This window comes from Mastomys coucha, unplaced genomic scaffold (assembly GCF_008632895.1).
Source record: "Mastomys coucha isolate ucsf_1 unplaced genomic scaffold, UCSF_Mcou_1 pScaffold20, whole genome shotgun sequence".
Classification (NCBI taxonomy): Eukaryota; Metazoa; Chordata; class Mammalia; order Rodentia; family Muridae; genus Mastomys; species Mastomys coucha.
The window spans coordinates 411,779-425,772 of NW_022196903.1; the positions used below are offsets into that span (position 1 = coordinate 411,779).

Here is a 13,994-nt window from a genome sequence, read left to right on the forward strand (position 1 = left end):
GTTAACATGTTAACCTCTGTAAAATTCCTAGAAGAGATTCTCATAATGAAGACAGCAATAGAAATGATACTATGAAAAAAAGGAAACTACATGGGGCTTCAAGTCTAGAAAATAGAGTGTAGGCAACTTGAGGATGCTGAGAGGAGAAGAATGCTTCTATCCTTGGGGAAAAGCACCTCTGACTGAGTTAGTTACTTAATATCAGGTTGTTATCTCTGAGATCCTATACAACACAGCAGAATTAACATTATAACTATATTATACAACACAGTTAACACTATGTGGACCAATCAGGCTATATTTATGTATTTAGGGATTTATACATACATTTTGTATGTGTGTGTGTGTGTGTGTGTGTGTGTGTGTGTGTGTGATAATGATTACATTTAAAAAGACCATAAATGCATGGAAGAGGTTGGAAGAAGAAAGCAGAAATGAATATATGAAGCAATTATACAATAATTTCAAAAAAGTAATAGTATTTTCATAAAATACATCACCATCCACCATTTTAGGGTGCCATTGTTATCATTAAATAACAAGTTGACAATGAACACAGTACTCACAAGTTCAAAATTAAGTATCATTTACTTTTAAATATATACAATGTGAGAAAAAAATCATTAATTTCTTAACAATCAAAATTTTTTCCAAACAAAATTAAACCCATAACACTATCTCAAGCCCCTTCTATACTCCTTAGTTAACTTATTAGTGTAGTCTAGTTTGATCAAGAGCCATCTCAGGAAATGTTCTATCTCCTCTTATCTTTTCGTTGTACAGTGGCAACATTCAGAAAAAAATTTTTTTACATAAATAAAGGCTTTATTTTTGTCTCAGTCTTAAGGTTTCTCTCTCAGACAATCTCAACAGCCAAATGTTAGAATTCCTTACAAATACTCCCAAAACATAGAGATGATACATTCCCAGGACCCATGCCAGAGATTAATTTTACAGTGAAGACCATGCATACATATTCTCTCTCTCCCTCTTTCCCTCTCCCTCTCCCTCTCCCTCTCCCTCTCCTTCCCCCCTTCTCTCTCTCTCTCTCTCCTCTCTCTCCCTCTCCCTCTCCCCCTCTCTCTGTGCTGGCTGTGCTCCCAGGCACACCTGAATCTATTCCTGAACTGCTTTACTTTGTGAAGAAGTAATTTTACATCAACTTTGATTCAGTATCCATCTACTCACAGCTGATATGCTTGGACATTACATTGCTGTATTCAACACCCCCCCCCACACACACCTACCTACTAATATGAAGCTTGCAGGGGTAGCTCCTGCTACTCTCACCACTTAATGTGTTTACCTTGCTTTTCATCAGTTCACTCATTGCACATAAACAGACTACAACACTTGTTTATTTTTGTCTTTTTCCATTAGAGTATACAAGCCCCATGGAAAGAAACTTTCATTCATTTTATTTACTCAAACCTCTTTGTTTGTAGAACACTACAAGTTACTTACAGAGCAAGAAAAAAAGAAACAATTGTCAACTAGAAAAACTGTAGGGCCAATTACTGGAAACTGTACCTATAGACACAGGAAATACAGGCAATGCATCTGACTTATGCTCCATTGATTCTTCCCTTTCAGCCATGTACCCTTTGATAAATAGAAACTAGAAGGTACCTTTTGCCATCATTTCTTTGAAAGTCACTAGTAACACAATGTCTTTGAAAATTGCTAGTAAACAACTGCAATAGCTTGGGAGATTGTTATCTATCCAGCAATTATTTCATGAACAACAGAGCTTATAGCTAGTAATTGTTCTACATAACTCTTACTGAAAGCTGTTCAGTCTAGTTCTCATCTTGTCAAGCTAAGCCATTACTACCCAAGCCACTGTTCTTCAAGCAGGATTTCGTTTATTATGAATACCAGTGGCTGGCTGGAGATTGGCTCAAGGATGACTCTGCATTCTAAAGGTATTCAACCAAGGTCTAGAGCCACCAATAGCCTGTATTCTAATACAATTATATAATGATCTTAACTAATGAATAGTATTAAAGCAATTCAATGCAATCTTATAATTCATTGGAGGGAAACATTGCCCAAATGTGTTCAAATGCCCTAATCTTTTATTGCATATTTTGATGCTTTTATTTTTATGGCAATTTTGTAGTAGAACATGTAGAATCAGCACTATCTACCCTGGAAATATCTCTTTAAATTTTGGAATGTTTCTATGCAGCCCCTCTATGTATTTGTGAGGATAAGATACTGTCTCCTTTTTCATTTTGTTGCTTGTTTCTTTTTGCTTCCTTCCTTTGACTACCATATAAGATGTTACCATCAGGCATGAGCAGTACACAGTATGAAGACCATTTCAGCCTATTAAGAGGATATCAGAGTTAAGATGAACAGGTAAATATTCATTTCTATTTTAATTGTGTCTTCCAAATTGTTGAAGAATGGGCCAACTATACAATTTATTTTCTTTTATGTTACTATCTAAGACAATGTTTTTAGAAATGACTGGTTGGTAGAATTTCTAATTTCCTAACAGATACATAACTTTAATTAGGTAGACCTTTTAAGCAGCTTACAGCAATTATACAAAACATGAGGTATTTCTATGTCATGGTGCCACTGCATATCTGACCAAAAATGTGGTTTTTTGACAACTGAATATAAAAAATAGCCTGGCTACCTTAGAGTTGTCTTATGGCTGTATGTTCTTTGAGGGTGACTGTTCTGCTTTGGATTTCAAATATCCATACTCTCCTGAGTGGTTTTAAATGATGACTTATTCTTTACTAATAAATTATGAGGTCTATTATTGACATTACTGTAAAACCATATAGATTAATCACACAAAGTATTTGATGAATTGTGTTAGGATCTTGCTATGAAAATTTTGTTCTTGCCTTGCTTTCTCTTATACTCTTTTTATACATTTCTTTCTGTTAATGTATTGTTTCCAAATTCTGCTAAAATTCAAATAGGTTTATAGAAGTTCTGGCTTTAATCCATGGTCCAGAACTTCCAAGCAACACTGAAAGCAGACTTTGAAAGGATAAGAAAATAAGCAGGATTTCTGGAACAAGTGCAGTGCTTGCAGAAAACTCTAGGAATACTTTCGACTATGCAATGGATGGGTGAGATCAAGTAGGAAAAGAGAACTGTGAAAAGATAACACATTTGCCCCTCCTCCATTTTTTGTAAGAGATGATGAGTGTGTGTAGATAGATAAGAGAAAGGTAGTAGGAAGCATGAATACAAGAGGAGCTTAACAAAAGACAGAAGGGAATGTACCAAACAGGAAAGCTGAGGGAGCTCTAAGGATGAGATGGCTCCTTCTACCAATGATAAAATTCTAGGAGGAATTCAAATTGCATAAAATTCAAGACAGAGTCTCCACTCATACCTGCTGCATTTTCCCTGTCACAGATAACTACTTCTATCTGTCAATAGCATATTCAGCTAAGAAGCAGAAGTGTTGAGGGCTAGACCTTAGAGTCATCGCTGTGAGCCATTTTCATAAATGAGATACACCCAAAGTAAATTGGCAGTGGGCAAATAAACCCTAAGCAGAACTAAAAATGTGGATTTGTTGTCAGTAGCCAGTCAGGGCATTACTGTATAATACCAACTCTGGCTTTAGTAATGGTCCTGCATCAAGGATGATGGCTGGTAAGCATGGCAAAATCCATGACACATTTCATCAGTTTTTAATTGAAGAAAATTAGTTTTCTTTGATTTGAAACTAGTGGTAAGAACAGCGCTTTTTTTGTTTGTTTGTTTGTTTTAAATATTCTGATTTGTCATGTATCAAACTGCAGACACTTCTATCCATCTTTGCAGCTGTAATATGAAAAGGCTTAAACCAAATCCATGATATCAGTTTTACAATTTTTCATGCTTAGACTATAAAAATGTATGACTGGGATGATGATGGCTCAGAGTATTTTCCTTGCAAGCAAAAGGATCTGAGTTTGGTCCCAGAAAACCATATAAAATGTGGGCATGGTGGCATGCACATATAATCCAGGAAGCAGAGAGAGGAAGATTTCTAGGACTCAATCTCCAGCCAGCCATTCTCTTTGGTGAAGTCTAAGCCTCTGAGAGACCTTGTTCAAAAAAACAAGGTGAATGGCACATGAGAGATAAAATCTGTGATATAATACATACATGTGATGTATGCACAAACACATGATGCACACACGTACATATGATGCACACAGCTATAAACCTACCTGGACCAACATGCAAGCGCAAAAATCACACATGTGCGTGGGTGCATGCTTGTGTGCACACATACACACACACATACACACACACACACGCATACACACACACACGCGTGCACACACACACACACACTTAAAACAACATGCATTTGAATATCAATGTTCTTTCCTTTCAAATGAGGCTCATCTGAGAAAACTACTCGCTCTGAGGATTAATTCACCACTAATGCACATGAATGTGTGTTGGAAGTCCACCACCAAGTGCATTCAGTGGGACCAGTGTTCTGCCTGACTTTCAGCTTGGGGAAACAATAGATCTTTTCTACTCCCTCCAGGATCAAACAACATTAATGATAAATAGGCATGTTTCTAGAATTTGTTAACAATTTTTAGAGAATATTTTAGTCACCTACCTTGCCAAGAATGCCTTTAATTGGAAACACATGAAGAAATGTGAAGGTAAACAAATAAACAAACAAACAAAACCAAAAACTAAATAACTCAAGCAGTTGCCCCTCCCCCAATCGTCTGCCGTATGTAACTGATACGAGGGAATAATCTTTGTCATTCCTACAGCCAGTTATTACAATCTTTATGTAAGCAAGTATGTAGCACCTCATTTGGCAGCAATGGCAGATTTGACTCTTCAACTGTTTCCAAGGGTAGCTACATCTTCATACACAACCATCAACAAAATCAAGTTATCCCACAACAGCATGATATTGTCCACTTTGTTTTCATTTTGGTTTTGATAATGGCAGCTTTTTTCTTAACAATTTAAACATTTTAAATTACAATTATATCATGTCCCTTTTCCTTTTCCTCTTTCCAACCCTTTCTATGCATGCTTTTACTTCATTTTATGTCCTCTTTTTCCTTGATTACTTTTACACACACACACACACACACACAAACACACACACACACACACACACCACACCACACACACACACACACACACACACACACACACACACACGTACACACACACCACACCACACACACAACCTATTGAGTCTGTTTAGTGTTGCTTGCATATACATGGCTTCAGGGAGGACCACTTTTATTGAATAGTCAATTATGGGAATCATCATTGGGGAAGAATAATTCTCTCAGAATGTTACTTGTAGCTCTTTGTCTAGACTTGGAGCCCTTTTAGATATCCTCTTTACACATTAGCATATCTATTAACATTGTAAGTGTTTAGGTCTCATTTAGGCAACCATATTGTGTGGTATCCTTGTCTAGCTTTCTTGTCTTGTAAGAGACAATCTCACAACAGACTTCCTGTCCTCTTACTCCATGACTGTTGCTTTCCCCCTCTTCTGTAATATTCCATCAACCTTAAGTGCATGATTGTTTTGTAGATGTATTCATTGGGACTAGATAACTTGTTCTCCATATTTTGACTATGTTTATTTTTTCTGTCTGAAAATTGCTGCAAAGAGAAGCTTCTTTGGCGAGTTATAGGAGCTATGATTACCTGTGGGCATAATGATAAGTATTTAGAATACAGTTAGGAATTATAAAGGCCATTTTAATGAATATGAAGTAAATCTTTGTTGGAATTGAATTTCCCTGCCAATTAATGTTGGATATATTTTCATATGCTTCTTGGCCACTTTCATGTATTCTTTAGAAAATTGCTTTGTCCATTGTTTAGCTGGAATAGTTGGCTTTTCCATTTTTTAAGTTGTAGACATTCTTTATATTCTGATTGATTATATTTTATCAGATATGTGGCTTGTAAATATATTCTTCTTTTCCATATGGAGAAGCATCATAGTTTTCTTTTTCATTATTGTGTAAAAATGGTTAAGTTTGATATAGCTGTATTTTTTTATTTTTGCTGCCCATGAACTTGGGTATGTTTTGTATGTTTTCATTTTACTAAAAATATGTTTTAAAAAGTTTTTAAAAATTTAAAACTGTATGTGTATGTATGCATCTGTATGTAAACCAGTGTGTACTGGTGCCTAAGGAGGTCAGAAGAGAGTGTCAGATCCCCTGGAGATGGAATTATGAGTGGTTCTGAGGCACAACATGGATTTTCAGAGTCAAACCCAGGTTCACAAGCACTCTTAACCACAGCCCCAAGTTTAAAGTAGTTAACTCTGAAATTACATATGCACATGAGCAACCAAAAAGGACTTAGAAGGTTGTATTTAAGTATACTTATGCATACACATGTAGACACATAAGAATAATAATCAGAGAAAAAGGTGCTATCAACTAAAAGTGGGGCACAAGGAACAACTTGAGAAAGGGTAGTTGGGAGGGGATGGAGGGAGGAAAGGGAGCAGGGAGTGGTGCCATTTCATTTCTACTAAAAACTAAACATTTCAAGTTTTGTTTGAGAGATTTTCTTTTACCTCTAGGTTATATATATATGTATTATATATTGACACTCCTAGTGGTTTAGGTACTCTTATTAATTTCTAGTTTAGTTTCTTTGTGCCACTTCTGTCTATTGGCTCTATTAATTTCTGAAGTGGATTGAAGCCTATAATGATGAAGATGGCAGCCCTGTATGTTTCTCCCTGAAACTCTATCAGTGTTTCTCACATACCCAAATCTCTTATCCTTGGATGAAGATAGTAACAACTGCCATCTCTTCCATTAACAATGAGTCATTTGTCATGATAATAAGAAATTATCCCTTAACTCAGGATAGTTATTCTATTTTAAATCTGCCTTGCATCTAGAAAATAAGTTTACTCTAGTATTCTGTGGAGCACCAGCATGATATAACCTTCTGTAACACTTGGTATAATACTCTGTATTTACCTTCATCATACACAAATCTTCTTATCTAAGAGATTTACAGCAGGAAATACAGAGATGGTTTTGTTGTCTGATAGATTTTATTTTTAATTGGTTCATAGTAACGATGTGTTTGTGGAATAGTTTGTGATATTATGATACATGTATATACTGAGTTGAAGTGGGGTGAATATACATACAGATTCTAACATTAATTAATTTTATGAAGAGAATATGCAACATTCTCTCTTATAGACCTGTTTTGTAATATAGACTACATTGTTGCTAACTATCTTCACCCTCCTGAGAAAGTGAGTAGCAGAGTTTGGTTTTCCAATACCAAAACATTTACCAACCTCTCTCCATTCCTCTCTTTCCTTGAACCTCCTGAACATTTAGTAAATGCTACTATACTTTCTACTTATGTGTAATAATGAATTAACTCTAGTTTGAGATGAAGCGTTTAAGGATGAAGTGTGTTCTCTCTCCTCTACTCTTGTATTCCTTCCCTTTGGAAGAAATACCTTTGAAGCAGATAACAACCTTATTTTGGCATCTGTTTATGGTGTCTTGGACATCCTTGTATTTATAACTGTGAGAAAATAAATTATGTTCTTAATGTATTACATACCTCTGGGTATTCTGTAATAGAAATCAAAGGACTAGGAAAAGCAGAGTATACAAATTTGCTAAAATGAAAATGGTTGACATTGTATGTATTTTATAGGAAGAAATGTAAATGAAGGGGAAGTAAATTAGCTAGGATTCTGTTAGAATTGGTCAGCATGTATTGTACACATCTGTAACCCCGCACTCAGTAGGACTGAGAGTTTAATGTCATTGTCCTGGGGTTTTATAGCATGGAATATATAAATCTCACTTTGAAAAACAGCAAACAAACAAGTTAGAATTGCTAATGATCAAAACAGATTTTCAGTGCAGACCATAAATGTTCATGATATCTGAATTTCCCATGGGATAAATAATGTGTAATCACCATTTTACCACCTGCTTTGGGAAGTAAAGTTTTATCACAATATACTGGTCCTCATTGATTTATACATTTCTTGATTTTTCCTTGATCTTCAATGATTGTACTGGTTGTTGCAAGAGAATGTAAATGAGTTACAACCCTAAAATATTTACTAGCTATCCTTTTACTGAAAATGTGTTGTCTAACCTGAGTTACAGAATGTTATATATTGAATATTTTATTATACTCCCAACTCATCCTGAAATGAAGTAAATTATAAAAACAGTATAAAAACATGTAAACTAAGCACATTGATACACAAGCTTCACAGCATATAAAATTTTTAACACAAAATAGCTTTGCAGTGCAGTAAGTCCAAGACTACTTAACTTATGAGTTTCTGTTATAATATTATTTTCTATATAATAATGTTTTATGGCTCAGAAGTTGACAATATATCAAAATTTATAGGATATAAAGTATAATGCCATCATAGACATGTTATTTATTGTGATTCCATAAATGTATTATCATAAAGCATCAGTTTCATGATAGGTTTCTTGTTCTGTCTGGGGCCCTAGAATACTCTTCTTTAAGAAGTGTTTCTTCACCCAATACCAAAGCCTGACACTATGACTGAGGCGATGAAGCGCTCATAAAAAGGGACCAATCATGACTGCCCTTGGAAAGACCTAACAGGCAACTGAAAGAGTCAAATACAGATATTTGCACTCAACCAATGGACAGAAGCAGCTAACTCCTGTTGTTGAATCAATGAAGGCTGAAATAAGCTGAAGACAAGGGCAATCCTGTAGGAGGACCAGCAGTCTCAATTAATCTGGACCCCCGAGCTCTCTCAAACACTGGACCACCAAACAGGCACCATACACCAGCTGATGTGAGGCCCCCAACACACATACTGTATAGGAATGCTGGGTCTGTGTTCATTCAGAGATGATGCACCTAACCCTCAGTAGACTGGAGACCCCAGCAAGTTTAGAGGTCAGGAGAGGTGGGGAGTAGGGACATCCATGTGGAGACAAGGGGGTGGAGAGCAAGTATGGGATGTGGAACAGTTGGAGGGTGGATCAGGGTGGGGGCGAATAAAATATGGAGTGTAAAAAAATTAATTAATTAAAAAAAAGAAGTGTCTCTTTCCCATTCCACATGATTTTTGGGAGGTAGGGGGCTGGGGAAGTAAATCACATCACTCACAAAAGTGTATTTGTAACCAAAGCCAGAATTTATCAATGTTCTTCTCCAAAATTAATTTGAATATTGGCATATGTAGTCAATTAGGACCACAAATTTTAAGAACTTCACCAATCTTGGGCCAGCAGTAAGAAGAACACTGCACAAGTGAAGTAAAGTTTATTAAGTGAACAAGAGCTTAATGATACCATGTGAATTCCTATATCCAACCATTCCGAGTTCCTATATCCATTCTGAGTTCCCATGTTATAGCAGTTACCAAATTCCATTCTTTAAATGAATCCAGTTGACTAGGCTTCGGTATTTTGAATTTGAAAGATACTTGATTAGTTCAGTTCCAATTGTCTAAGTTCAAAACAAATTTATATATGGTGCTTTTAATGCTTTTCTTCCTATGCAGTACTTTATAGAAGAACTAGACCTAGAACCTATTTTTTTCTGTCTAGTGATAGGCAGTAACTTTACATTAAAACCAGGAAGAGTAGCTAAAGTACAGATCGGCTTGAAGAAGTTTATCTTATTGACTTGTTATTTGGAACCCTAAATTACAAAATTAGATAAATGATTTCTAACTATGCACATGAGAAGAGTTCTATTGGCTTAGTCTCAAAATGGGAACCTGCCCAGAAAATCCAAGTGCTATTGAGAGTGAGGAACATGGCAAAGGCCTCCTGGTACCCAAAATAGATCGTTGAATCCCATAGATAAAATATTGATGCCCATATTTGGATTTGAAATTACGGCTATTGTCAAAGAGATGATGATTCTACATGCTGGTCCATCTCACTGATTCTGACATGATATCATGAATAAGTGTGTGAACTATTCTTAGTTCTCTACTTTGTTAACAGCTCTTACATTCTCTATTTCAAGATGCCCAAACAGAAAAGTCAAGACAAGGAAATTTATGAAGAACAGAAATTTGGCTTGTATCAGAAGGTGAGAAGTTCAAGATTAAGAGACTAACATCTGATAAACTGCTTATGATTGTATTAGTACATACTGGAAGACCAAAAGAGATCCAAGCAAAGTTAAAATAGAGAGAATAGGGTTCAAACTCATCACTTTATAAGAAATCTGTTCACATAATGATAGTGTTAATTCATTCATGTGGGCCAAACCTTCATGGCTTAAGCAGCTCTCAAATGTTCTGCCTCTTAAAGCTGTGGCATTACAGACTCAGTATCAGTCGACTTAAGAGCAGCTGTCATTTAGTTTTAGAGACAAGATGCTTACATATAATAATGAAATTAACCAGTAAAAATGACAAGTTGTCTGTGTGATATGATTTCAGTTGCATTTGGGATATTTTCTATTCAAAAATTATCACAAACTATAACCATATTTACCTTAATAGCTTTGCTTTCTAGACCTCAGAGTTCAGAGCTAATGTTTTAGGAGATGGCATTTGCTGACTTAATCATTAAAATGCAAGGAATGCAAAATTTTTCCTCTAATAGAATTTCAAGTGACAAGGAAGGGGCAGAACGACATGATGCTGAGAATATCTAATTAGCTTCAATCACAATGTTGCCCCAAAAAGACCCACTGATCAAGAACAATGCACAGTCTAACATTGGAAAACTATGAGGCAAGGCTCCAAGAGGCATTTGTATTTGAAAACAATTCAAAAACCATACAAACCCACTTACTAATACATAATCGTAATTAAGGAAAATTTGGTATAAAATCGGCCATTTAGCTTGCACGTTATTCACTTCACAGGGGGGGAAAACAGTAACACAGGAAAAGCTGTAACACCTAACCATGATTATAAACTCTTATAAAAAAAACTAAACAAACGTATAAAATTATAGACAAAACCCAAACCAAAAGGAATCTACTAGCAAAGCAGGAGCTGTGTTTCCTGAAAAGACTGGACAAGCTGGAAAGTATCTCACAGGTCTGCGGCACACTGGAAGGATTAGAGGGAAGGATTGTTGTCTGGGTTGGGGACATCTCCAGCAAGGTGGCATCAATGATATCTTTGACTTTATGGGACTTTTTGCCCTAGATAAAAGCTGTGTTGTTTTCTGTCCTCAGAACATAGTTACTTTGCCTAACATGACAATCCATCCCCATGAGGAACAGACCTCCGGAAAACCCAAGACACACTGCAAAGTCTCAAGGTAGGCTACTGCTCTTCCCTATGCTCCACAGAAAATAAATACATGACAAAAATGGTCACCACTGCATTTTGTTAATGGAGATGAGGACATCCAGGCAAGGGCACTTACTACCTGCTTGGGATCATACAATGAAAACTAAGAAGACAAACACTGATTTTACTATACATTCCTGCTTGACTCTTGTAAGAAAATTCTCTTAAAAGAGATTATAGTAAGAGAATACTTGGGTTTTGCATTTGGGACAATTTATTATCAATTTCCTTTCCGGCCTCTTGTTGTATGTATTTTTACAGTGTTGTATTTTTAATGTTATTTTCAAATCATTTCAAGAAAGAAAGCTTTAAGCATATAAAGAATTTTGGTGGAGCAAGATCAGGGATCCCTTTTTTATGAAATGACCTGTAATCATTATAGACTTTATAGTAGATTATAGTATAGTATAGTAGATTGTAGACTTTATGGTAGATTATGAAGCATATTTTATTTATAATCTTTCTTGGCATATAAATTTGTTTTGTATAAGTCAAATAGTAGATAACAGTTTGAAGATTTGGAACAGTTGAAACTGCCTATGAGGAATAATATCTATTGAACATTGAGTAGTACATCTCACAAGGAATGAGAAAAGAAAGTAGCAGTGAAATGCACACAAAGAAATGTTTTAGGAATTTGTACATAAATATACATGTTTATCTACATGAGAAATTTCAACCTACATGTGGATATCTGCTTTATTGAATTCTAAATCTCAATAAGAATTTTGACTCACTGATGTTTACCTCCAAATTTTAGATTCCTAAAGCCAAGTTTTATTGATATGTTGAATTAAGCATGGTAACAGTGCTTAATGCAATATGTTCTTTCTTGTTTATGTAACCATACAATAAAATACCTCTCTACATATTTCCATGGTCTTTACGAAAATAAAACGACAACGACAGCCAAAAGGATACCCATAAAGATCATGCTATTAGATTAACCCAACATGACTAAGAATAACTTCCTCCAGTAAGCTGAAGATAGGATAAGTCTATTCATACTGTTGGTTACTCATTTACATACCCAGTACTATGGATCTGAAATATAGCTAATTGGTTCTTTTCCATATTTAGATATGTTAACTATATTTATGGAGTACCAGAGCAGTTATTGTAATAACATTTCATTTGTACAACTTATCTTACTAGAACTTCTAGATGTAATTCTCCCAAATTTAGGCCAATTTTTGCATCTTTTTTACCTATGAGAAATCCATAGTTCGTTACCCGTTTGTATCTCAATAAGATTTGCACATTTATTTTAATATCTTCTCTTAGTTGCCTTGCAACCACAAAGGAAGGTACCATTGTGGTATATTGACTTATTGGATCATCTGCTACATTTTTGTAGTGCTTGGAGTATATTTTCTCACCACTTGACTTGAACTTTGGGAATGTAATTATTTTTGATCATTGTAATGTCAATTGTACAGGAAGTAGAATCTTAATTGCATTCATGGATATTGAATCCACACTTTGTATTCTCCTCACATCCCGTGAGAGTAATATAATATAGATAAACTTTACCAATTCAACCTAGCACCAACACATGATTATAAGGCCAAGATCTGCATCTTGCTGACTTGCTTCAAAAACCAGATCTTGACAGCTGTTCTATATAGGTTAAATGAGTATCGTTTTAAGCCATTGAGTTTTAGAGTGTGTTATGCAGTACATTTTAGAGAACAGATGATTGACACCCACTATGGCCATTGCTACCTCTTATTGAAGATGAGGGGAGGTTAAGGAGCAGTTGCTCCAAGTTCAGTCTGCACCATATGGACACAACATGATCACATCTTGTGTCACAACCTAACCCTTCTTTAAGCATCATGTCCTGAGTTTCCCCCATAGCTTCTCAGGTATTAACTCCTTAGGAAATTGGTGGCATCTTACATTTGAACAACATTTATATTGGTATAAATATATTTAAATGGATGAAGCAACATGATTTTCAGCCCATTTCTGCCATGGATACATTGTTAGGAAGAAAGAATTGGCAGATAACTTGACATCTGTTGTGAGAAGTATTAAAAATGAATCCATCTGCAAACTTGCTTTCCCACTGGGCCACGTTCTTGAACCAGTATTGACCAGCATCATCATGTCCCAGCGGGCTCTTATCGTTCTTCCCCACCTATTAAAAACATCTTTCACACATGCAACTCTTTACACACCCCCACAATCATTTATCTAAATAGTGCCTAAGACCCTGTAAGTAAAGTATGACTCTTAAGGCCTTAATATCCAATCAGATTTATATAACAATAAAATCACAATTTACAAGATGCCAATACAATAATTTCAGAACCAAATAATAAAGACAATATTCTAACCCAATTAATCTATTTTGTAAAGACCTTTGCTTGGTTGTCTAACCTCGTGGGGTCTGGCTGGTCCTTATAGTCTGCCTCCATGATCACGACCTCCTTCCTGCTTCTCTGACCTTTTTCCTCCTCCAACTCTAGCTACCTCTCTATTCCTGTCCAATCACAGGCCTGTCACTGTCCTAATGTGATTGGACAGAGAAAATGTTGTAGGAGACATCTCCAAAAATAATCTGGGAAATCAAGGTATTAGGAGAGTTGCAGGCAACTCAGTAATATAACCTCACCTTCTAGTTTTCTAAAAATCATCTGACCTGTGACAGGAAAAGAAAGCCAACATGTAAAGTTTGGAAATTAACTAG

General features: G+C 35.7%; 1 pseudogene; it reads right to left on the reverse strand.

The window, feature by feature from the left end:
• LOC116098468 overlaps positions 1-13,722 on the reverse strand; it is a 24,445-nt pseudogene extending 10,723 nt beyond the window's left edge.
• Positions 13,723-13,994: the final 272 nt, after the last annotated feature.